General features: G+C 38.2%; 1 long non-coding RNA gene across 1 annotated transcript; it reads left to right on the top strand.

Moving 5' to 3' along the window:
• The first annotated feature begins 4,279 nt into the window (after window positions 1–4,279).
• Window positions 4,280–15,909, top strand: LOC118498163. Its single transcript, XR_004900683.1, has 3 exons — window positions 4,280–4,653; window positions 11,078–11,162; window positions 15,590–15,909. It is a non-coding gene; the product is annotated as an uncharacterized LOC118498163 (long non-coding RNA).
• Window positions 15,910–23,801: the final 7,892 nt, after the last annotated feature.

Here is a 23,801-nt window from a genome sequence, read left to right as displayed (position 1 = left end):
TTCTTTGGATATATTCTCAGAAGTAGAATTATTGCACAAAGGACCTGAATAGACACTTCTCTGAAAAGACCATAAAGATGGCCAATAGACATATGAAATGATACTCACTGTCACTAATCATCAGGCAGCTGCAAATTAAAACTACAGTGAGACAAAACCTCATGCCTGTCAGAATGGCTACCATCAATGGATCAGCAAACAAGTGTTGGCGAGAATGGGGAGAAAACAGAATTCTCATGTACAACTGGTGAAAATGCAGCCTGGTGCAGCCACTGTAGAACACAGTATGGAATTACCTCAAACAATTAAAAATGGAACTGCCTTATGCTTGCTTCTCATCATCGAACTTATTTCTTATCACAGAACACTGTGTCTATGGTTCTTTTATGTATTTGCATCCTCTACTAGTCCTTAAACTTCTTGAATGGTAGCTTTCATTCTAATTTGGCATGATATCCTGAGCAACTCTCATTAAGCATGACACATTGTAACCACATTTTTTAAAAGTATGTTGAATAAAAAGTCCAGTCTAGAACTCTGCTCTTACTGTCATTTTACATTCTGTTAAAGGCAAGGAGCCACCAACAGTTTTCCAGCCTCCAGGAGGGTGATACAGAATCTCAGGATAAGACTTGGAACTTCTCTACCACAGAAATGAGAGCTAATTTTGGAATAGTAGAAGCATATCCCAATTTAGTTGTATGCACTCCTGAATCATCCATCTATAGCTCTTTCTCTTAACGGGATATGAATTGGGATGACTTCAATACCCTAATTATATTCAAAGACTCCCAGGGGACCAGCAAGGCAGGTGAGGACCTTCATTGTGCTGTTTCTATTTATTCTTCCAACCAAATCTCTAGTCACACAACACTGAATTCCTTGTTATTTTCAGAATGCTTCCTATTTGTTTATTTTTTCTAACGTTTTTGAGAAATAACTTGCAAATATAATTGTATATGTATTTACATTGTACAATGTGATGATTTAATATGTGCACTGTAGAACGATTACAGTTAACTCTCTGTATGTGTAGTGAAAATGCTCCAGTTCTACTCTCAGCAACTTTTAAGCATACAACAGCATTTATTAAATATAGTCACCATGCTATATATTAGATCCTCAAAACTTACTCTTCATATAACTAAAATTGGCATCTTCTGACTTATATCTCCCATTGCCCCTATTCCCAGACCTTAGAAACCACCATTCTATTCTGTTCCTGTAAAAGCAGCTTTCTTTTTTAAAGATTTCATATATAAGTGATATTATACAGAATTTATCTTTCTCTCTTTTATTTCACTTAGCATCCTATAGTCCAGCTTTATCCATGTTGTCCCAAATGGTAAAATTTCCTTCTTTATGACTGAATCATATATGTAATGTTTATATAAATATTGTGAATTATATAATTTATATAAATGTATATATGAATTTATGTAAATGTCACATAACAGCATTTCTTTATTTGTGCTTTGAATGACAGTTAGTTGTTTCTTATCTTTGCTATTGTTAATAATGCCAGAACATGGAAGTGCAGATATCTCTATGCTGTTTTCATTTCTTTTGGCTATATACTCAAGAGAAGGGTTGATAAATCAATCATATGGGAGTTCAATTTTTAATATTTTGAAGAACTGCCATACTTTTTTCTGCATGCTTTAGAACTGCATTCTGTGCGTTTTCCACTCAATCTATTGATTGTTTTCTTTGGTGTGCAGAAGCTGTTTAGTTTGATATAGTCCCATTTGTTTATTTTTGCTTTTGTTGCCTGTGCTTTGGTATCTTATCCTAAAAATCATTGCTAAGATCAATGTGAAAGAGCTTTTTCTATGTTCACTTTTAAGAGTTTTATGGTTTCAGGCCTTATATTTAGTCTTTAATACAATTTGAGTTAATATTTTGTGAGTGGTGGAAGATAAGGGTCTAGGTTGATTCTTTTGTATGTGGATATAGCATTTTCCCAATAGCATTTATTGAAGAAACGATCTTTTCCTACTTTTTTAAAGAAATATTTTATTTATTTATTTTTAGACAGAGGGGAGGGGAGGGAGGAAGAGAAGGAGAGAAACATCAATGTGTAGTTGCCTCTCATGTGCCCCCTGACCAGGGACCTGGCCTGCAACCCAGGCATGTGCCCCTACTGGGAATTGAACCCGTGATTCTTTGGTTTGCAGGCCAGAACTCAATCCACTGAACTATATCAGCTGAGTCCTTTCCTCCTTGTATGTTTTGTGCACTCTTGTCAAATTAGTTGACCCATTTGGATTTGTCTCTAGGATCTCTGTTTTGTGCCACTGGTCTGCATGTCTGTTTTTATGCCACATAACAGTATTTTGATTACTATAGATTCGTCGGTAAGTGTGATGCCTTTAGCTATGCTTTTCTTTTTCGAGGTTGCTTTGACTATTTGGGTCTCTTGTGATTATACAAAATTTAGGATAGATTTCTTTCTGTGACCAATGCCATTGGAATTTGGATAGGAATTTCACTGAATCTGTAGATCACTTTGAACAGTGTGGGCATTTTCACAATATTCTTCCAATTCAAGAAAGCAGGCTTCTTTTTATTTAAATAAATGTCTTCTTCTATTTCTTTCATCAATGTTTTGATGTTTTTAGTGTACAGATATTTCACCTGCTTGATTAATTTATTCCTAAGTTTTCATTGTTTCTGACAATTGCAAATGAGATTGCTTTCTTAAATTCTTTCAGATAGTTTATTAGTAATGCACAGAAATACAGCTACTTTTTGTACATTGATTTTGTATCCTGCAGCTTTACTGAATATGTTTATTAGCGTTAATATATTTGGGGTGCCATTTTGGGTTCTCTAAAAATAATATCATGTCATCTGCAAACAGACAATTTTATTATTTTTTCTAATTTTGATGACATCCCTTTTTCTTACCTAATTGCTGTGGCTAATATTTCTAGTACTATGCTGAATAGAAATGGGCATCATTGTCTTGTTTCTATTTTTAGAGAAAAGGCTTTTCTTTTTAAAATTGAGTACAATGTTGGCTGTGGACTCTTCATAGCAGGTCTTTATTATGTTGAGACACATTCCTTCTATACATAATTTGTTGAGAGTTTTTTTTAATTATGATAGAATTTTCAATTTTTTTCAAATGCTTTTTCTGCATCTGTGGAAATAATCAGATTGAAGTGATCATATGATTTGTATTCTTTATTTTGTTGATGTAGTGTATCACACATATTGATTTGCAGAAGTTGAGTCATCCTTGTGTCCCAGGGATAAAGTCCATTCAGTTGTGCTGTATGATCCTTTTAGTGTGCTCTTGAATTCAATTTACTATTTTTTTTCTTGAGAATTTTGCATCTATGTTCAGCAGGGATATTGCAAGCCTATAATTTTTTTTTCTTGTCATGTCCTTGTCTGGCCTTGTATCAGGATAACGTTGACTTCAAAATATGAGTTTGAAAGTATTCTTTCCTCTTCAGTTTTTTGGGAAGAATTTGATAAGGATTTGTATTAGTATTATGTTTTAAAAATATTTGGTAGAATTCACCAATGAAACAGAGCAGCTCAGCCCTGGTGTAATGTAGGAGCTACAAACTGGGGAGCTGTACTTGTGTTCATGGTATTCTGAAAGAAACTACCTGGAGAGCCAGTAGATATGCACATGCTGTGAACATGCTGTTTATTACTCACAGGGGAGTGCACCAATGGCAATGGACCCATGCGGGAAAGACTGTGCCATGCCTCCAGCCTTGATGCTACTTAGATAGTGTTAGGGAGGGAGTACCGTGTGAAAATTCTACACTTTTGTAATAAACACAGGAGCCTTGAGACATGGGGGCCTTGAGAGACATGGGACCTCTAGATACAGACAGTTTTCCTTATTCCCTATGGCTCCTGGCCAGGCATCCACCTGTTTTCTGAAGCTGTGGAGGGGCCATGTCCTGAGTTACCCCATACCTGGTAATGGTGAGTCAAAGCTGTGACTTGGGACATGAGGGCACGGTGCAGAGTAGTAGCAGCTCTGGTCTTATAGATTTAATATTTGTGAAGACAGGCAGGGGGTCCTCAGTAACAAAAGTTAATAAAACTTTCTGGGGTTCTCTTGCTCTCCTTTTCTCCATGCAGTGAAATTTCTCCAAGTGAACCCTTCTTGGCACTGAGATGCCTTGGACTAGGAGCACAGTGACACAGATAATTGCTTCCTATAATTTCTTAGGTGGCCATCCTCTGTTGTTTGAGCTTTATAGGATTTCTACTGCTACTTCTATGGCTTCTTCATTGTAGACTGGAGCTTTCTTAGAGATATTTTCACTGGGTCATAGTTGCTTATTTATTGTTTTTGTGAGAGGGATGAACATTGGAGTCTCCTAGTATAACACCTTGCTGACATCATGCTGCTATTGATTTATGATCTTTGCCTTTGCTCATTCAGTCTCTCTATGGAAATACTTTGTCAAATTTTGCCTGATTTCCTAAGTCTCTGTTCTGTTTTTGTGTAAATCCTTTGCTACCACCAGTAAAGTTGTTTCTCTAATTGTGGTGACTCGGGTACTGAGCTTGGCCTAAAGAAATATTTTCTGGATGTTCAGAAGGTAGCAAATACGGTGGTTACAAATATGAGTTACGAAGTTCAAGCTTGAGCATCACCGTCTACCTGTGTGACTTGTGGTAAGATAATTCATCTTATTCAGCCTCTTCAAACAGGTGAAATTAGTAATAATTACTTTCCCATCTTTAACCAGGTGAAATTAGTAGTAATTACTTCATAGAGTTGTTGTGAGGTAGAACATAGACAATTCATGTGAAAAATTTGCAAGTCTAGGTACACATATAGTTAATATTTAGCTATTGTTATTATGTCATTATCATCATCATTATTTATCACAATATCAAACAAATTAGTGTGGAAGGAGAGTTACAATGACATTTTATTTCATATCTTTAAATGTATAATCTTTTCCCAAACAACATGGCACAAGGAAATAATTCACTTGGTAAACCTAAAGTTCTTTTGGACACTTAGCTGAGGGCAGTAAAAATATTTAGAAGGACACTTATTTTTCAACCAAAGACCAGAAAAAAGATATGATGAGCTTTTATGCCTATCTTGGGTGTGGGAAAGAAAAAGTTTAGTCACAAACCTTTGTTTTGTAAAAAGGAAAAAAAAATATCTTTGGGGAGTAAGTGGGGAAGTGTTTGTAGTTCAAGACCCATGAGGCCCCAATTATTGGGCCTCTGTGAAGGACAGAGTGTCAGAGGGCTGATAGAAAACAAGCTCTCAGAGGCTGTATCCAGTTCCTGCTCATAGCAGAACTTTAACAAGAAGTGGATGGTATTCACCACCTGGGACCCGTCAGGGAGCTCCAGAGAGCCGGTGGGCCAGCTCCAGGAGGAGTCTGATGAAGGTCAAGAGTTTCTGGAGAAAGGTGTTGAGAGAGGAAAACATACACTTACAGACTGACTCTCCTTGTTGTTGTTTTTGTTTTTAATTGCTTTGCTGCACCTCCCAGGGAGGCTTAGCATATTACTCAAGACACATTGATTTCCTGCATGTTTTTACTCAGTGGTCGAAGGCCTCTAGGAGGCAGAGACAGATACTGTAAACAATGAGAAATATAACATGAAAGTAAAACAACACTTGAGCTGACTTCATACCTGATCAGGCACAGATCCCTTAGGGCTAAGTGGGGCCACATCAAAGCTGTGGAGGGATGAGATTTTTCAAAGCCAGTGTCTGACTGTTGGACTTCATGTGGACATCCAGAGCCCTGAGCCCCACCACTGCCAATTCCTAACCATTTCTTGGTTCCCTAGAGCTTTCCCAGAGAGAGAGAAATAGAGAACTCTGCTGAAATTCTTGGTGCATTGGAGGATAGGGGAGAGGAAGGGTGGATGAAAAGTGAGGTGGAATCTCTTGGCTGAAATAAAGTTTCAATTTCTTGGTGAATCTCAATTGAACAGGGTTTTCCTGAGTCTGGTTACTTCAGAGATTCAAAACTCTGCTGTTTCCCTGGCCCATGTGGCTCATTTGGTAAGAGCATCATCCTGTAAACTTAGGGTATGGGTTCGATTCCCATTCAGGGCACATGCTTAGGTTGTAGGTCCGATACCAGCCTGGGTGCAGGCAATCCCATGTTAGGGTACATTCATCCTTGGTTTGGGTGTGTATGGTAGGCAACCAATTAATGTTTCTCTCTCTCTCTTCCTTCCTCTCTCTAAAAGCAATAAAAAATGTTCTCAGGTGAGGATGAAATGGAAAAAACCCTTTGTTGTCATTTCTAACAGAGTGAAACTTCTTAGTTATTTAGTCTACCTCCTTTTAGAAGTGCATTTGTTTCCAGAAATATTTAACAAAAAGAGATAATTACAAGAGCCCCCTGGGAAAAGCATGACCTCTCCTCACCATCAGAATCGCTCAGACTGAAGCAAGTTCTCCTAACTCCCTGTTTTATAGCATTAGGCCTCAGTAGGTGCTCAATAAAATAACTATTGAATTAATGAGTGGCCTTGATGACCTTCCACACATGGGATAGTTTTCACGGGTTGAAAAGCAGTAAAAATTAATAAAAGGAAATGTCCAGTCAATATGGTAGACTAAGCAGAAATGGGAAACCTCTTATCCTGCTCCAAACATATGCAAAAGCTGAATCACATAGAATAGCTGAAAGTGAAAACAAGAAGGGGGAGAAATTACAAAGTCCTAGAAGTGAAATGGAAATTCAAAGCCAGAGTGGTAGACTTCAGATGTGGGTGGGGATAATGAAGCAAATATATACCTAAGGGTGGTGGGGTGGTAGGGTGATGGTATCAAACCAAAGTAGAACCAAACTGTACTACAACAATCATGGATGATATGAGGGGAAAATTCATAGTTAAAACAGTATATATTTCTGATTTTGTTTGGTAGCGTGATAGTAGTATGGGTTAGTATTACATTTGGTTAATTTTGTTCATTAAAACTATAAACGTAAATATGAAGAGAAATGGAATGTTTAACCTCAAAAACAGCTAATGGGAAAAAAGGAAATAATGAAAGTGCAGCTAATCCAATAAGAAAATTGTAGTAAGTAGAAAATGTCAAAGATGGTATATATTACCAGTATACATATATCAGAAATCTCTATAAATATGAGTGAATTATATTCACCTATTGAGAGGCATATTGAAAATTGGAAATAAAAAATTCTGCTATATGCAGAAATGCTTAACATAGAATTACATAAAAGTTAAAAAAATAAACTTTAAAATTCAGGAAAAGACATACCAGGCAAATACTACTCAAAAGAAATAATAATGTTAGCTACATTAGTTGGAATTGTTTGGGATTTGGAAAAGTATGAGGGAAATCATAACTCTAAGGGGTGAATTTGGCAGTCACTTCTATATTCCATTGACTGCTCCCAAAAACATACCAAAAAGCTGAGAGTGATTAATTAGCAAGTAAAAGCCCAAAGGGAAAGCAAGGGAGCATCCTTAGTGGTAGACAAAGAGGCTGTCATCCATAGCAGGATGGCTACAAAATTTCAGGATCAAGCTGAAAACTTAATTGTAAAGGTAGTCAAGCTCTGAAGGTTAACCTAAGAAGTTCTGCTCTCCTATAGTCAAGACTCTAGTTGGTACATGTGACACAGGGACAGCCAGACTGATGACGGTGAAAATCTTGAATCGTCAAACACAGCTAAACACAATGAGCTGTCAGAAGTGACCCTTCCCTATAAAGAGCTAGCATTCCTCCTTGTTTGAAGATGATGCAGAAAGAACATATGTCACATCCACTCTGCCCCTAGATTCTGTCCCATCTCCCCTTGGTCAGTAAGCCAATACCCAGGATTAAGTCAAAACATAAACTGGCCATAGGAAGTTACAGTACAAGGCCTGTCCAGAAAGTATCCAGTCATACACTGAGAAATGGAGACCTTTATTGAAGAAGACACAAGGTACAAGAAACATTGTATACAGGACAGTGACACCTAAGTCTCCTACAAAGTAGGCACCTTGGGACCTCACACAGTGACCTCACACAGTTCTCCCAATTGCCATCAGCTGCCCTGTCATATTTTCCTGAATCTCACTGATAGTCTGAAATCTTTTCCCTTTCAAAGGTGATTTTAATTTTGGGAAACGCCAGAAGTTGCAGGCTGCCAAATGTAGGCTGTAGTGGGGGCTGAGTCATCTGTGTGATTTGATGTTTTGCCACAAAACTCTGCGTGAGATGTGATGCATGAGCAGGTGCTTTGTCATGAGGAATCTGCCAATCACCAGTTGCCCATAGCTGCAGCCTTCTGAATCATCAAAATAATGTCTGTGGACGCATGTTCAAGCTTAATGCAAAATCTGATGCAGATTTGTTGCTCTACTGAGTCATTTTAAATGTGAGGGCCACAGAGTACACACACTCACCTAATGGCGTCCACTGCCCCCACTGACTAGTACAGTGAAATCATCATTGTTCACGCATGTGCATTCCAGTCTACTCTCATTGGCTGCCAGGGTACACTAATGTTATACAAACCATTCTCATTATATTAACAATATTTGGGCTTTTCTGGATAGACCTCTTATATGTGAGTCTACGAGAGATGGGAAGGGGACTAACTAAGGAACTTCAGGACCAGCAGAAGCTAGAAAAGTGCACTAGGGACTGCATTCTGAAACTGTTAGACCAAGAAAAAGGAACATAAATTTAAATGAAAGAGACTTCATCAATATGGGAGTACATTACAGGGATGCAGAAATTAATATCTTGTCCAGGACCTCAGGAGAAGCTGTGAACAAGCAGGTATAATGGCATCTAGAAACAGGGAGAAAGTGATGCTCTACATTAAGTGAAGACTAAAAGCCAGAATGGTCATGACAGGAGGTGGAAAAAAGAAATTAAAAGGCTCAGAGAATTGGACCAGTTAGAGTGGATATGCAGTAAAAGATCAGAAAACCCATTAGATGACTGTATCTCATAGAGGGCCAAGAGGATACATTATTTACCAGAACAATAAGGAATGCACTGGTGGGAAAAGTGCCAGCTTCAGTAGGATGTTTGGTAGTGCTTCTCTTCTATAAGTCAGGGCTGATGGTAGGAGAAGCCATTACAGAAGTAGGCTCCATTAACACAGAGTAAGAGATACTAGTTCATTCTGACTGCAAACAATAGAAGCCAGGTGGCAGTATTTTATACTCAGAAGCCAGGTGAGCAGAATTATTAGACTAAGTGGCATGGTTGAAAGATCAGCCAGGGGCCTGATTTTGAGAAAGTTATGGGGATGATCAAAAGAATGTGGAATCCCTAGGGACAAAATATGTGGGCACCAATATGAGTGCTAGTCTATCTGTAAAATTACAAAAAATTGAGAATGATGATCAGAAGGCTAAGAGAAATCATGCTGATAAAAATTATAATCCTCTGTCCAATATCCAGTTTGCAGACCCAGACCCCATTGACTAATGAGACTGTTTTAGAGAAAGGCCCCTACAGCATCATGGCAAATACACATGGTAATTGCTTCTTCACACCTTCCCCAAAGGGACTTACTGCCACTTATTAGGCAAAGAGGACTATTCAAGCATTTTGAAGATTGCTGGATACAGAGTCCAAATTGATAATGATGCTGAAGTATCATCATGGTCCTGCTGTTAGAATGGGGACGTCTGATAGCCAAGCTAAGCTTGCAGTGGATCCCCAGTATTTGTAAACCCAGCTAGTGGTCATTTTCCCAGACCCCAGCTAGTGGTCATTTTCCCAGACCCCAAATGCAATAGATGTATTTGGGAGTTGGCACAACCCTCACATTGGCTCTTTGGTCTGAAGAATAAGGGCTTTCTAGGGGGAAAGGCCAAGTGGAAACTTATTGAACTACCTCACCTCCCATCCCTGTTTCAAGATAGTAAATAAAAAGAAATCATAGTCCAATGTTAATGGGTGAAATCAGTACCACCTTTAAAATCCATTAAAAGATGGAGAAATGATGATTCCAAGGTCTCCATTTAATTCAGCAATCTGGACACTAAAAGTATAAAACATATCCTGAAGTATTCAGAGTGTATTCCTACAAACACAGCCAGCCATTAGACCTAATGGCAGATGTGATGTTTTTGCTAGAATAGGTTAAGAGCACATCGGATATAGGGTCTGTAGTCATTCACGAGGCAAATGAATTTTTTACCGTTCTTGGGAAAAGAAAAAAGTTTCATTTACTTAAAAACGATACAAGTCTGTTTTTCAGCAATTTGGCCCTCAGTCAAAATATAGCCTGAAGAGATGTAGACTATTTGAACACACACATAAAATGTAACATATGTTCATTATATTGATAACAGGATAAGGCTAATGAAACCATATGAGCAAAATCAGATGCTAGTTGAAGGCTTTGTTAGGAAGTATGTGCTTCAGGAATGTGGAGATGAAGCCTATGAAGATTCAGGGCCTTCTACCTGAGTAAAATTTTAGGTGTCTAATATTTACTGCATGATGAGAATCACCCTTCCTACCCCAAGAAAGAACAAATAGCAGTAATTGAAACTTCTAGTTCTGAGCTTTAAAAAGGAAGCACAATGCCTGGTATGACTCTTTGGGTTGTAGACTATATTCCATACCTGGAAAACATATCTGGGAATACTATTCTGAAACAAACACCAGGAGGTGTGAAAGACTGTCAGCTTTAAATGGGTTCTACTTTTGGCTGGTGCCTGGGCACTTAGAATAGCTCATGCCAAGACACCAGCAGGTGATATGAATCACCATTTTGGCAGGAGTAGATAAGGATGGTGTTACATAATGAAAGAAGGATGAATATACTCAGCGACCAGATGATATATTTGGATAGTTTTTAGTACTCCTCTACCAAATTTTGACAGTAAGTGGACAAGTGTAATAACCCTGATCTGAGAATGTCATGGGAATCAGGGAAGAACTTCAACCCCAAGGAACAAAGATCTGATTCACCTCACCAGGTACATTTCCAAAGCCACAAAAGGTGGTAGGTGAGGATAAGAGGAATTAATTTTTACTAGAGAAAGGAGATAATAAGGCTAAGTTATTCGTCCTGGATAAGCTCCAAGGGTGGGGACTATAGTTTATCACACTAATGCTTCTCCCCAGGATTAGAAGCCCACTGGAATGCTAGAAGAGTGCCCCAGAATCCAAATGATAAAGTGCATCTGAGCAGCATAAGGGGTGGACTGTGGTAAGTACTGTAACGTTCTGCCCAGATAACTCTTTAGTAATGAAGGGCTTACTTCTCAAGCTCCTAGTATGGAAGGCAGCTCTCAACGATAAGCCTCTATTGGAGAATTAATTGCCTCTACTGAAATCCTGTCTCATTCAAAGGCACAGTTCTTTCCAGGGTAGCCTGAATCCAATCAGATCAGACCAAGGGAATTAAGTTCTGGCATCCTTGCCTGAACTGGGATAACTCTGAAGGACTACCCACCTCCAGAGCTCCCCATGGGGTCCTCTTAGGTCTTTATTGAGACTGTATCACAGCTTAACATCTCCTTCTGCACAATCCCATTTCTTTCCCTGCCCTTCTGCAGGTTTTGATTCCAGGACTCCTCCCTAATAAACATCTTGCAGATAATTGTTATCTGGGTGTCTGTTTCCCAGAGAATTCAAGCTGTACCAACATAATATACTGATAATATAGCTGAAACTGTAACTGTCATGAATTTATATACATATATATATTATATATGCTGGTAAAATTACAAGAAGAAATCTAGAAATACTTGTGTAAAGATTTTAACACATTTTAGAAACTAATAGATCAGGAGATCAATATTGTAACAATGCAAAAGATTTGAAAACAGTCATTCTTTCTCAAATGACATAAGTGATGTAACATAATGTCATATACATAACATAGAATAGCTATATTTTTATATCCAAGAAGTAGAGAGCACATACATTTTTAAAACATGCATGCTTTATTTCAGAAAGTTAATCATACATGAGTTCACAAAAGGTCACAAAAACTTTTAAATAATTGATATCATACAAAACATTTATCTCACTATAGTACAATAGCATCAATAAAATTGGACTCTACTAAACATTTGTTGGAAAAATAACCATCCATGGTAAAAATAATTGAATCAGTGGTAAAAAATTCTTCCTACAAAGGACATTAAGCCTACATATTTTATGGAGATATTTTTCCAAAAATTGTAATTCATAATCCCTACCTTATACAATCTGTTTCATTGAATGAAGAGTGCAAACCACCTATCAAGTGATGTCAAATTAGGTATAGAGAGCACAAGACATGATATTTATTGTCCAATCTTACTATGGTGTAGATGAACAAATCATGATAACATTATAGCAAATCCAGAATTGGACTTAGATTGTACCATGATAACAAGAGTTTATTCCAAGAATATAAAGACACACTAACAGTAGAAATAAAATAGATAAAAATAAAATCTATATAAGTCAACATATTAACTGAAAATAGAAAAAATGTAAGCATCTCAATGGGTGTAAAAAAATATTCTGTAAAAGTCAATAGCTCTTTGTAAATTAAGGGGAAAAACCCAAGGTATCAACAACAGAAAGAAATGTGCTTAATCTGATTAAGAGCACCTAACCCATGGCAATGCTATCCTTAAGGGTCAAATTTGAGAAGCATTTACATTAAACTCAAGAGAAGAGACTAGTTACTCAAACCACTTTTATATAGCCATTATGGGAAGCTCTGGCTTGTTCAAAAATGCAAGAAAGAGAATTAAATTATATAATTATTGTAAAGAAAGAGGCACAACTGTTATTTGCAGATGATATCATTGTTTGCATAAAAAATACAAAAGAATCCTCAGACAAACCATTTAGAATAAAAATGTTGGGGACGTTTACTGGAAATAAGATCAACATACAAAAATGATTATAATGTGAGATTTTATTCGCCAGTAATTAGTACATAGAAAATGCTATTTTAAAAAGATTCCATTGACGATTGCTTTCAAATTTACATGGTTGCTAAGGGGAAAAAAAATCTAACAAATGGTGTTTAATGCTTTTATGGAAGATAATTTAAAACCATGCAGAGTCAAAAATATTTTATTTATGCATATACGAAGGTCACCAGCATGAAAATATGCTGTAAATTATTCTCCAAATTGACCTACAAATTTAGTGTAATTGCAAAAGAAGTTCCCAATAAATCCTTTATAAGAAATTTGATTAACTTATTTTAATATTACTGTGTATAAGTAAATGTTCAGGAATATGTAGGACAATTAAGAAGAACTAGGAGAATTTACTCTCTTGGATATCAAGAATTATTTTAATTATTTAATTGTATTTAAATTATTAAAACAATACGGTATTTTGCAGGGTTAAAAATAGATTTATTAGACAGACTTGAGAGCTTAGAAATAGACCTTGTCTTATATGGAAATTCAATTTACAATAGAGGTGCCCTCAAAAATCAGAACTTATTAGAATAATTTGTTCTATGTATTAAAAGAAAAGAGAATTAGAGCATTAACTCTACTATATAAGTACAAATTCCAGGTAAATTAAAGGCCTAACTTTGTTAAAATTATTTTAAAATAAGATATAAAAGGACAACTTTATGAATCTGTGAAGAAAACATATTTCTATACTTGGGGGAAAGCATAAATTATAAAGAAAATGGATAAATTTACATTAAAAATGTGAAAGTCTGCATAACAAGAATTAACAAAGCCAGAAGACAAATGTTTTTGCAAAATGCATTATAGACAAAGAATTTATCAGAATATATAAGGAGTACTTTCCGCCTGTACGATAACTATACTCCAAGGTCTGCTCTCACTGATTACTGTACATTAACTTAATCACAACAATAATCCTATCTCAGTTTTACAGATGAAGAAACAGAGCCAACAGGTAGGTTAAGTAACACCTGCAAGTACACACAACAATCAGCGACACATGTGGAATTAAAACCCAAGCTGATCAGCTCTGAAGTGCTCGTTGCTGACCACCATGTAGAATTGCGTCTCCCCTGAAAAGAGAAAACTAATCCAGTTAAACAACAAGCTAAAGATGCAAACAAGTCATTCATGGAAAAAGGAACTGAATTGACAATGACAATGAAAATATGCTCAACTTTATTAATCAGAGAAACGTAATTTAAAACCTGAATGATATTTCTCGACCTATCAGATTGGCCAAATTTTAAAAGTCTGAGAATACCAAATGGAGAGCGTATTTGACAAAACAGAAGCCCATACCCTGTGGGACGCAGTGGCAGCTGTCACACAAGTTTGGAGAGCCCATGGGCAATATCTGGTGCAACTGACACTGCGGGCATCTGATAACCCAGCAGTTCCGCATAGTCCGAGGGATAGTCACACATAAACAAAATTTACATAACAAACTTCAATGCACTTTTAAGGTAAATGATTGGAAAGAGTTTAAATTAATGGGAAAATAAATTGCATATTAATAGGATGTAATGTCATTTAGCAATTAAAATGAATGAAGTACATGTATGTGTATCAACTTAGATGAATCCGTAAGATTGCACTGTTTTTTTAAAGATTTTATTTATTTATTTTTAGAGAGGGAAGGGAGGGAGGGAGAGAGAGAGAGAGAGAGAGAGAGAGAGAGAGAGAGAGAGAGAGAGAGAGAGAAACATCAATGTGCAGTTGCTGGGGGTTATGGCCTGCAACCCAGGAATTTACCCTGGCTGGGAATCAAACCTGGGACACTTTGGTTCCCAGCTGGCGCTCAATCCACTGAGCTATGCCAGCCAGGGCAAGATTGCACTGTTGAGTGAAAGTACTTTGTAGTACATGTAGCTGTGCAGAGTATAATACATTTATGTAAGCTTTTAGGACATAAAATGACTACGTATTGTTTATATTTGTGGTACCTACATACAGTTTAGTCAAAGTGTGAATACACAACGGGTAGAGTTCAAACTAACTTCACAATAGTGGCTGCTTCTACAGATGAATGGGACCACAGAGTCATAATGAGAAGATGTAGTCACACCTTTAATGTTTTATTATAAAAAAAGATATATGTGCCCATAGACAATTTATTAATTCTCTTTAGGGTACTTGGATTTTAGATGGATTACTCTCTGTACTTTTAAATATATTTTTAATATTAAGATAGGAATAAAAAAACAAGAAATTTGATTATGACATAGTCCTTGTGTCAAAAAGCTCATTTCTATTCATCCTGGTAGAGAGTTCTGTAAGTGAGCGGTACCCTTTTAAGTCATAAAGACAAATGAGAAGAGGGCTTCCTGTCTACTGAGCTTGTATTCTGTCTTCCTGGGTTCTGCTTTTGCCTGCAGGGGGGAAATAAACTGGACCTCAAGCAAGGCTCAGCCTAAGCCGCTCCTAGAACAAATGAGGAAACTGAGGCCTACAGTGGGAGAACTGGCCTATAGTCAGTGTGCGTAGGTGACACGTAGATCGAGAAGACTTAGACCCCAATCTATCAGGACTTATAAAACAGCCTGAAGGCACAGACTGAAGTCCGGCAGAACAAATGAGGTCCACAGGCAGGTTTTATTGGACTCATATGTTGCTTAATTTTAAAAAATAGGTGTGAATATTATTATAAACTGGTTGTATAACCAGGCCCTCTCTGTCACCCTGCTTTCTTATGTAGGCACTTTATTCACTGATGTTACCTTCCTGGACCCTTAACATACCTGCATTTGTGATTGTCATCATGGAATCTTAGCCTCGGAGAAGGCCACCAATGTGCAGTCAGCTCTAACGAACTAGTGCCCTCACCAGCACTCCTGACGAGAGTGATGTGCTGGTGTTGGAACACTGTAGGAAGCTTACCAACTCTGAACATAGTAGCCTGGATCCTTTCAGACAGCTTGGACTGTTAGAAAGTTCTGCCTTTTCAGGAGTCAAAATATGCTTGCTTGTGACATTCGCCTCACTATTCCCAGCCCAGTCCTCTAAAGAAAGGTTCATGACAAAAAAAAAATCTAACTGTTGTTCTGAAAACATTCGAAGGCAGCTATGACTGTTAAGCTACATAGTTTTTTGCTTCTTGATAAACACTGTCAGTTCTTCCAGCCCTTTTAGAATTGCTTGGTTTTCTACTCCTTGCTTACTGTGTTGGCCTCTGCAGCTGTCCCCCAGAGTGTGTTCCAGTTCCTCACCACTGGAAGGCAAGGCAGAGTGAGTGCTCCTGGTGATCGCTGTCAACATGCCATCTGCTGCTTAAACCATCCAGCTGTTGACAGCTAGAAGACGAGCTATACACCTCTGCAGCCTTTCCCCACTTTCTGCATTTTCCCTTATCCGTTCTTTCTTTTGCTTTCACCCTTTGCCATAGTCACACATTGTTTTCCCTCTAACAGCAATAAAATGTGTGGAGTTTCCTAAACAAGCTGTGCTATTTTATATCACTGTGGCATTTCATGCCCTGTTCGATAAACATAACATGGAATGTTTCACTAATGATTTCTCATGGGAACTCCTATTTATTCTTCAAAACCCAGCTTTAATGTCACTGTCTTTGTGAAGTTTTTCTATGCTTCTAACACTTTCCTTTTCCTCTTTCACACCCCAGTCTAAGTGACTTGCTCCCTTCTGAATGCTGCTGGCCCACTTTATACACACTTCTAGTTTTGCACATCTCTCACTGGGTTATAATTATTTGTTCGTAGTTTTATCTCCCTCTTTCATATTATAATCTCTTCAGGGGATGGTGCCTCAATTTTCTTTTTTTGTAACTCCAACACTAAGCTCAGAGACTTGCATAAGATAGGTGCTCAATATATACTTGAATGTAACTCTGAGACCACTGGATTTATTGTACAGATATGGTTTGTCTTAGGGACAGCTTGAGTTTTACACAATTAAAATTGAGTTGCTTGAGAATAGGAACCATGTTTGTGGCCCTCCCAGCATCAAGCACAAATCCTACCAGTCAGTCAGGTGATTGTTTGCATTAATAAAGATGATTCAGAGGTATGTGTACTATGAACATTCATCAAAATACAGACTTTCTTTTGGCTATGCAGTGTAGAGAAGGAAATATATATATATTTTTTTGTGTGTGTGTGTATGTTAAATTTGTATTCATACATATCTGCACACAGATATCTGTATACAGCTACCCCTGTATATATATATATATATATATATATATATATATACACATAAAACAGTATTGCCTTTAAAATCCTTTGTACATCTTTGGAATTGCAAAGTGCACTCCAAATTATTTGAAGTCCTGTACAATATGCCTTGCCTCCCAGGCAAAGTTTCTTGTTAATTTCCTTTGCCTCCATGAATATATGATTTATTTAACAAAACTTCCATGCAGCAAATTAAAGAACATTTGTTCTACCTAGAGGGATAGTTCTTCAACATCACAGAATTGACAGGCCCAGTTACCAAGATTTACGTAGGGACAGTGGCCCAACTCAGAATCCCAAGTACAGCAGTGTCTTCTGGCCTATACCCAGTAGGTACACATTGGTTTCTAATTAGCCCAGAAGGGAATAAGGAAAAAATAAAAACAAAAACTGTAGTCCTAACATGCTTGTCGTTGTTGACTTTTTTTTAATGTTTTTTTTCACGGTTTTTTCTTCTTTGTCGTATCCCCCATCACTCCACAGGGATGTACTCAGAAACTAATATAATTGACTGCATTGTTTCTTTTTCTCTTTCCTCTTCTCTTCTTTTTTTCCCCCTTTGTTTTGAAAAGGAAACATATATTTTTTGTTGTTTAATCAGAGAATAACAAACAGTCATTTGTTTCAAAATTTTTTACTTAAGAAAAGACCTTGAGCCATTCCCGTCTGAGCCTCCGGGAACCTATCCAACAGGGGTGATCTTCTCTCTGCTCCTTTGCGTTCCCAGCCCAAATTAAAGAAACCATAACGTAAGCTGCAAAGTAAGGAGCCTATAAATTGTTAAATATCAACAGTTAATATTTTCTTCCAGCTTGCAAATCTGTATCATCCTAAAGCAAGTCTCATTTCTAACCAGCAGTAGGCAGATTTGTTTGATTCATTTTGATAATATTTTATCTTTTATTCCCATTCTTTCTTGGGGCTCAGCATCTTAGAAGATGTTCTTTTTGGGGGAGGTTCACTCGTGCCACATATTACAACTAGGCTCATGATTGGACACACTTTTAAAAAAACTATGTGCCTTCATTCCTACAATCAACATATATTAAACTTACTTTGAAACAATAAACATGAATTGTAAAGCTCTTATCTTTAGTAGTATTCTGGTTAACTTTTACTTCATAATGAGCCCCCTCCCACCCCCACATCTCCAACTTGTTGTGCTTTTTCCTATGTTGCTCACAGACTCATGGGATCAGGAATTGAGAGGGCATGGTGGGGATGCCTTGACTTTATACCAGTGTCTTTGGCCTCAGCTGACAAAGTTCAAGGCTGCAGGTGGGGCTGAAGGCTGACATCATCTGAACATATATTTGTCAGTCACATGTCTGGCAGTAGATTCTGTTGGTTGGCTGGGACCTCAGCTGGGGCTGTTGACCAATGTTTGTGTGGCCTTCGTATGTGTTTGGCTTTCTCACTACATGATAGTCTCTCATTAGAAGATAGACTTCTTTTTTTTTTTTAAGATTTTATTTATTTATTTTTAGGGAGGGAAGGGAGGGAGAGAGAGAGAGAGACAGAGAGACAGAGAGAGACAGAGAGAGAGAGAGGGAGGGAGAGAGAGAGAGAAACATCAATGTGCGGTTGCTGGGGGTTATGGCCTGCAACCCAGGAATGTACCCTGGCTGGGAATTGAACCTGGGACACTTTGGTTCCCAGCCCATGCTCAATCCACTGAGCTACGCCAGCCAGGGCTAGAAGACTTCTAATATGACTCCAAAGGATACTGCCCTAGCTATAAGCAGAAGTTGTGTCACCTTTCCAACCTTTCCTAAGAGGTCAGACAGTATCATTTCCACTGCATTCTGTGGATTACAAGCAAGCCATATACCCAAATAGATATGGGGGAAGTATACACAGATCCCATTTCTTGATGGAAGGTGTGTTGAGGTCACATTGTACAAGAACATGTATGATGGGAGATATTTTTGTGGCCATTTTAGAAAATGCAGCCTGCTACAGGTAGCTTATAGTAGTTCAGAGGGAAGTTAGACATGTAAACAAGTCAATGCAGAAAGGGTTATAGCTTTAAAATAGCGGCATGTGTTGGAAGTAGTGGAACACCTGACCAATCATAGCTGGAAAAATGAGGTCAGGAAAATTTTAAAAAAAGAAAAAAAAGGTGAGTCTCTTATGAAGGTGAATAGGTTAGACATGGAGTGGTACACATTTTGGTAGAAGTTGTTGGATTTGGGGTTTTTGAGACATCACTTATGTAAAATACTCTCTTAATGGTAACATATTTAAAACACGTCTTAAGTTAAAACAAACAAACTAGAAAACCCTTGTACTCTTCAGGGCTTTTGAAAACCTTTTTGCTAATGAGAGAATGAGCTTGAGGTGGGGTCATGGCACCTGCAAATTGGTGACTTCACTGGGGCAGCAGCAAGCAAAGGTGAAAGTGAGAAATCACAATGTGCCAGGCCACTCAATTATGACAGCCGTTGCCTTGGATGGAAGCCCTAGAAGCTTCCCTAGAGGCTGGCAGGAGAATATTGCTAGCCAGGACTTACACTAGTCTCAGGTGTATCTTTATTCCCACTCAGCAGCCATTACCCCAGTGGTCACTCAGTGCAAGTTTCCAGAAGCTTGGTGTATTGTCTGCTCTGCCAGGTCTTGGAACTTGATAAAACTGTGGACTTGCAGAGGCTTCAGGTTTGGTCCTAAGGAATGTACTGCTGTGTGACTATTTAAGGGTGAGGTCAATTGGTGCAGCTTTGTAGTAGCACAAAGGCGGTAAGAGAGGGGCCACTGTTCCTCTCAAGTATCCAACTTGCAAAACAGGAAGAAAAACATGACTTTATTTGTCCACCTGAATTGAAAGTGGCCTAGGAAAGCTAAGTCTTAAGGCCCGCAGCTCCCTGACCAAACTCCACTCTGTTGGCATGGCTGTGATCCTGATACTTTATAGAAGGAGTGTAAGGGAAACAGGGAACAAAGGCAGACATCCCTGATGTGCCCTCTGTACATTGTCCTCATCACCACTGGATATATTGTACAGATATAGTTTGTCCTAGGGACAGCCCGAGTTTTCTCCATTTTCCAATTAAAATTGAGTTGCTTGAGAATATGAACCATGTTGTATTTTATTTTGGCTCTCCCAGCACCAGGCACAACTCCCATCAGTCAATCCCATGATTGTTTCAATGAATAAAGATGATTCAGAGGTATGTGTACTGTGAGCATTGACTGAAATACAGGTAGGAGAGAGGCAGAGCATGTTATGCGGGGATGTTCCCCACAGCAAACGGGAAAAACTTCTCCGTGTTTTATTTACTTTGTGTTATTAAAGGAGCATCACTGTGTCATCCGTGCTGAGCCAGAGCTTCTAATTCAGTGGAAATGAAATTCCAGCCCAGTGTGTGCTTAACTTCCCCAGCACTCTAAATTCATTTCTCCCTTTGTCTCTGTCTCATCTCTCCCTTTGTAGTGAAGAGATAGACAGGGCTGCGGTGGTGTCTGGCAGCGGGAAACCGCTCTGACAATTTCTGAATGATGTCTAAAGAAATGAATTGAGGGGCTTGCCTGGGGTGGAGACACAAGACAGACCACGCTTTTATTGTCACTGCTGGGTCTGTGAGTTTCTGTGCAGTGCTTATCCATGTGTGTTCTTTTTTGTTCTCACACACAAAGAAAAACATACCGATCCAGATGCTCCCCGGCTTATCGCTCTGTATCAACCCAGGAGCAACAGAGGTTTTTAATTTTCCTACTTGTGAGAAACAATGGAAAGTTAGCAGAGGCTGCTGTGGGGGGAGAAAGTGACTATTGGTGCAGACTTGTCACTGAAGGTAGCGATGGCATCTATGGAGGTGGCTGAGAGGTGGGAGGGAGGATCTGGGGGTCATCACACTGTACTGGAGGACTGGGAACTCTGGTGAGCTGTATTCAGTTACTCCCTTTTGCCCTGAGGCTGTTCTATTTCACTTCTGAGCCTGTGCCCATGCGTTTGCCCCCACGTGGAGCTTTCTTCAGTCCCCTCAGTTACACCCTTCTTCATCTGTCTAACTCCAACCTCTCTTTCAAGCTTCCATGCTGATGTTACTTCTTCCTCTTCAATATTTGGTTTAGCCCCTCCATCACCATCCTCCCTTGGTCCCTGAATTTATTCCCAGCAAAACCTTCTTATGTTGTATCATCATTTTCTTTTCAAAAAATATTATTTGATTTTGCACCTAGACTGAAAGTTACTTGAGAGCAGAAAACCTGGTTTTTTTCTGCTCTTCTATTTCTATGTATCTTGTACAATGCCTATTACACTGTAGGAGCTCAGACAAAATTGTATTTTAGTAAAGAGATGTAAGCCAGAAGTCACAGGGAAACAAGTGGTCAGAATTAAGGTCCAATTGGATGGGTCAAAGAATGAGAAAGAAATGAGGTCTTATACCAGCCAGATTTCAAAAGAGAAAATACAATGTCAGTAATGGTGAGATCTTGGTGAAATTGTTATACACATTCAAATGACAGCAATGCTACATTAGTAGAATATTTTTTGAAAGTAATACCTCATTTGAATAAAAAATTCCAAAATATATATACCAAATGGACTTTATAATCTTGCTTCTGGGAATATAAGCAAAGTAAATAATCTTAAAGAGTGAAAATGTTGTATATATGAAGATGATCCATTATAGCACTATTTACAATAGTGAGACATTGAAAACAATTTGAATGGTATAAAAATATTTAAATAATGAAATATCATGCAATATAATACTATATTATGCAGCTATTGAAATGATAAATGTGAGGCTTAGTTTTAAACATAGAAAATATTTATTATATAATTTTAGATTAAACAATAACATTGTACCTGTATCATATTTTAAATTATATAAACTTATGTTTTTGAATGGGTAAGTTCTGAATATAAAGAAATGAAAATAGCTGTATTTACCTAAGTGGTGGATTTTGTGTGTTTTTAAGCTTTCTTTAGAGTAAAGCTTCTCTAGTGTTATAATACTAGATTCATGACTTTAAGTTCCCATTGGATAGTGTGTTTAACACACTCAGCCTAACACCTGCCACACAGGACCCTCTTTTTCAGTTCAACCAACATTTATTGAGTACTTGCCACGGTCCAGGCTAACCCAGAAATGGATATGCCATTGATGTTGGGCCAGCTGATCCAGTCAGTCACCTCACGCAGACAGCTTTAAGTTCATGATAAGCTTGGAATCTCTAGTCATGGCTGAACAGCAGCCAAAAGCCAGGTGAATACAATCTTTACTCCTCTGGGGGCTATTGTATAGTAATAGGCGATGGTCTTGGTGATATGATACATCAAGAAATAGAGATTCAGATACTCTATCCCTTAATCCAGTGAGTAATCTGCACCTTGTAAATGAGGAAATAACAACACTTACAGAGGTAAAAGGGACAATTAACATAAGAGAGACAATTAAACCCATGCCTCATTGACCTAGTCCCATTCTGAGTCTATTCTCTTTTGAGCAGGGACTCTACTTCTCGTCAGAGGTACTTCATTCACACAGAAATGGACCAAAAGAACACTTTTCTTTCCAAGTTTCTTCCTGCTATGTAGATGATAAAGATATTTTTGTTCATTTTATAAGAGTGTAATAGAAGGTGAAGTAATACTAGTTGTGATTATGTGTGATTTAGGGCAAATAGATGGCATTTTCTAAGTCTCTGGATTGTCGTGTCTTAAAACTGTTTTCATAATTCCACCAGATTTCTATGCATAAGTGATTCCACAAAGAATAAAGGTAGAAAAAATGGCAGAGGGATCCTGGTGAGTCTGGCAGAAGGAGCATGCTACTGAATCTAATCCAGCATATCTGGGGATGAGGGTGGCCTGCATGTGTATGAGGGACTGTGTCTCATATTCCTTCTATGCTCAGTAAACATATTTACATTACAACTAAAATTTAATGTTTGGACCATCACTACAAACTCAACACTATAATTTTCCAGGCACATGAAAAATCTCCGATTTCCTGTCCATTGAGGGTACCGAAATCCCAGGAGACATTGTCAACTCATTTTGCTTGAGTGCCACCCTCTTACAGCATCATGTCTTTTTTGAAATATCTATGTGACCATCTCCCCACTCCCACAGTGTCCACCCTACACAGGTTCTTATCAGCCTTTCCAGGATTTCTGTAACAGACCCTTCAGTCTCAATCCACAGCAGCAGGACCTTCTTTCATGCTTATTCTTTCCTGATTCTCTTCTGATATAAAAACCCAGGTCACTCCCTATTTTCTTCTCCATCAAGTCTAATTTCCTCTCCCTGGCCTATAAGGATTTCTGCAACTCCTCCACTTCAGCCTTTTCCCAGGCCGACTCCCTTACTGCTCATCTGACTACCAGGGCACCCCCTCTCCTCCTTTCAGAGTATTTTTGACCTTGCTTCACACGACCTCTTCACCTAGTTCATCACCGTGCCCCAGAACTACCTCTTAGATTTGAGCAACTTTCTCTGCTATTTCTTCCTTTTCATGCTGCTTCTACTTCTGGGCACTAGGCCTGTGTTCCTCTCATCTTTCAGGGCCATCACCCTCTTGCAGAGAGCTAAAAGAATCAACAACAGTTTTTAGAGATGTGATCTCTGATCCATAACTTCCCCATCCTCTCCACGATTATGTCTTTGTTATGATTTCTGAAAGTGATATTTGCAAACCTCCCTTTTTGGTTGTTCTGATAGAGTCATAAAACCAACTTTCCTAACAACTTGGAAAAATTAATCTTCTT

This window comes from Phyllostomus discolor, chromosome 14, assembly GCF_004126475.2.
Source record: "Phyllostomus discolor isolate MPI-MPIP mPhyDis1 chromosome 14, mPhyDis1.pri.v3, whole genome shotgun sequence".
Taxonomy (NCBI): domain Eukaryota; kingdom Metazoa; phylum Chordata; class Mammalia; order Chiroptera; family Phyllostomidae; genus Phyllostomus; species Phyllostomus discolor.
The sequence above is the reverse complement of the archived record's forward strand: the minus strand, read 5'-3'. Positions and strand labels throughout refer to the sequence as shown.